Raw genomic sequence first — 3,777 nt, forward strand, 5'->3', positions numbered from 1 at the left:
AGCCTGTTCCTTACATTTTCCTTTCTGCTTAAGCGAGGGTTTATGGTGTTGGCAATCAAAACCTTGACCAGTGCAGTGTAGAGTATTTCCTTACCCAATGTCCAGTCACAGTACTTGGAATCTTGTCTTCAAGTTCCAAAAACTTTTCTACTGAGTGTGACTTAAACATCTTGTCAGTTAACAATGTCTCAAGAATTTATTCATTAAATCTGTTCCAGAGATTACTAATTGTATACTTGTCATTCTCCCCATCTCTTTTTTTTAAACCTGTGACATAATTAATACACCACAAAATGCTTACAGCCCAAAGGGTCAGTTCCCTGAATAGTTGAACAGTATGCCCCTGGGTAATTGCCATTAAAAATAAGATTTAGAACATTTTTTATCATCGCCAGAAAGTGACTTCATTCTTTCTGGGAACTCTCTCCATCCCAGAGGAAATCACTTTCTGGTTTCCATAAATATAGATTAGTTTTACCTGTTACAGAATTTAAATGGAATAACACAGTATATACTACTCTTCTGTGACCCAATTTTTAAAATTCATATAATGTTTCTAAAATTCATCACCATTGTTTATAGGGCTGTGTTACCACCGCCATGGGCTCTAGGGACTTCATAGTCCCATTCTTCGATAAAAATAAAATTATAAAGATGTTATATTAAGTACAGTGCTATAAAAACAAACAGCAATATGGTCTTCAACCTAAAAGCCCATTTTTACCTTTCTGTCTTTAAAGGACATTTCATGGGCCTAGGCCCTGTACCTATCTTTCCCAAATGGGTAAATCAGTTCTGACTATTTCTTGTATCAGTAGTTGGTTCCTTTTAATTACTGAGTAGCAGTCCCTTGTGTGACTACTCCAAACCATGTGTAATCATTCTCCCACTGATGAATCTTGGATTTGTCTTCAATTTGGAGTTATTATGAATAAGGCTGATATAAACATTGTTACATCAATCTTTCTGTAGATATAGTTTTACTTATCCCGAAGTCATAGGAGAGAACCAAGGAGTTCTCTAAGGGGTGCATACCATTTTATCCTCCCACTGACTTGGTATTAATATTTTTAATTTTAGCCATTCTGATGGACCTTAACATGTCAAAAGACTCTACACTCTTCTTTAAGCATCAGAACCCTCTCTTCTATCAGACCACGTGACTGTCCATTTAGATTCTATATTTCCCAGCATTACTTGGAAGCCCAAGTAATGAGCCAATGTTTTAGTCAATGATCTGCATGAAGAGGTTATATGTGTATATTTGAATCCCATTTTACTAAGGAATCTACCTGAGTTCCTGTCATTTTCCCTTCTCTCATCTCCTTTCGTGAGAGTGAGTATGGTACCAGTGAGCAAGCTCTGAGCATGAGGAGAAAAACACCCTAGAGAATGGCAAGGTAAAAAGTTGGAAACTGTGCCCCAGGAGAACTAGACAGACCACAGAGCTACCAGCTCCTCCTGGACTGCTCATCTAACTCTGAGCAGTGAGAGAAAGGTAAGCTTCCATCATATTGGAGACACTGTGATCCTGCGAACAGCTTAGCCAGCGTTTTGCTTAACATATGCTCCTTTGAGTCATTCTTGCCAATGATATTTATTGATTATCTAATTTGATCTAAATACTGCAGCAGGCACTAACTGTAGATTGTTCTCACATGAATCGGATACCAGGTAAATTCATTCTCACCTGAAAAGCCAAGTTATATATACCTGGGAAGCTAAATAAAGCTACATAAAAGCTAAACAGCATTATAAAATATCCTGCAAGTGGCCCTCCCAAGTGGCACAGTGGGTTAGCATGCAGCACTGCAAACTAGCCACAGCTGCTTCAGTGAGAGTTAGATCCCAGGCCAGAGGTGATCCAGCGTGGCAAACCTCTCCTGACCTGCCTGCTGCTCCCCTCAGGAGTGTACTTCAATCAGCCAGCCTGTTCTGCTCCCCACTCTGTCTCTAGTGAATCCTCTTACCGCCCCTGCACCTCTGGCCTGTACCCCAGTTCTGTATGCATAAATAAATAAATCTTTTAAAAAATATAAAATATATTCTGCAAGCTTTCATATGGTAGTACATGTTCAATGCAAAAAGATAAGCCCTTGACCTTTCTTCTCTACTGGCTGGCTAGTAATAAGGCTCTGATATTAACTGTCACATTCTAGACTACTTGGCCAACAGGGAGAAAAAAGGGCACAGGGAAGGAGAGCTAGGGGACTCAAGGAAGTGGGGGTGGCATGGAAGGGACCTAGGCTAGAAGACAAACAGGCCACATCCAGGTTTGACATTACCTCTTACTGAGATGAAACTCCTTCCTTTCTCTTGGCCTCTACTTTCCTATCTGTAAAATGGGAACTGGTTTATTATGTCCATTTGCTCCAAGAAAGCAAAGACTCACTTGAGCTAGCTTGAGTAAAAATAGTGAATATTGTAAGAATACATAAAACGTGTAAGAGGGACCGAATCTCAGAGAACCCTGAAACAGGACCTGCTATAGGAGTGAGCCTCACTGAGACTGGAACCAAAAGGTAGTTAAGGCTATGGGCCAAATTTAGGGTCTTCAGGATCAGTGAGGAAATGGCAAAGCAGCATTTATAGTATAATCTGGCATAAACAACTATGTCAAATAGTGTCTCTCAAAGCCATAGGGTCTCTCTCAGCAAGTAACTTTTTTAAACCTGTTTCTTTATCTGTAAAATAAAGATGATACGTTTACTTACTTTATAGGGGACTTGTGAAAATTAAGTGATATGCTTCCTATAACACTCAACAATGTATTTAGTACACACTAAGGTCTAAATGAAAGTCAGTTTCTATTTTCTCAATTATAATATTCCTATTCATTATTTCATTTCACTGAATTAGAGTACAAACTTCAGTTTAACTAGGAATCTGAAGGATCCGAGCCTGTTTATACAGCTGCTTGAGCAACAACTTCTTTGCCAGTGTCTGAGGAGCTTTTGGGGGATTGTGCAAACAAAGAAGATGCAGGCATGATGAGTTTCACCTAAAAAGAGAGTCCTTAGAATGGAGGGTGATTCAAGACAATGGGATCTGTCCAGTGACTACCTCTGAAACTCTGTTTCTTTCTGGTGGTGGTGTGTGGTGTGTAAGAGTCCTATGATATGCAGGGAAAGCTAAAAGGTCCTTGTACTAGTGAACAGACAAGAAGCTCTGCAAGCCACTGAAGAACTCTCAGCACTGTGTAGAGGGCTCTTTTATATACCATAAAGTGAAAGGAGAGTGGGCAAGCTTTCTTCTTCCATAGAGAACTTTCTCGGTTCTATGGTCAGTTTCTAGGCTTTGTTTGGGTTTACTTTTGTCCTGTTGTTTTGTTTCATTATAATATTCATAGATGCATGTGAATAAGGTCATCTTGTATTTGTCTTTCTTTTGGTGGAGGTAGAAAGGGAGGAAAAAGCAGGAAGAGACCCTATCGCAGGGGGTTATGGGTGACCTGGGGGTGGGTGTGGTGTGGCAACATCTGATGAGCTGTGAAGCTATACCCCTGAATCATATACAGTGCTGTAAAATAATGAGCTCAATAAAATAATTTAAATCAAAAAACAAACATACAAAGGAGAACTTTCTACAACTTTAAATTCTCAAGGATTTCAGAACTTTGGCCTGTACGAGAAAGACACAAGAAGGAACTAGTAAGAGCTGTGTGGCCATATAAAACATGTAAAAATATAGTTCCAGAAACACAGAAATGAACTCTATAGGTTTGTGTGAGTCTCCAGATAAAGAAAAAGACAGAGGAGGGACCCAGGTAACAAAAAA

This window comes from Condylura cristata, unplaced genomic scaffold (genome assembly GCF_000260355.1).
Source record: "Condylura cristata isolate star-nosed mole 26May11 unplaced genomic scaffold, ConCri1.0 scaffold00015, whole genome shotgun sequence".
Taxonomy (NCBI): Eukaryota; Metazoa; Chordata; class Mammalia; order Eulipotyphla; family Talpidae; genus Condylura; species Condylura cristata.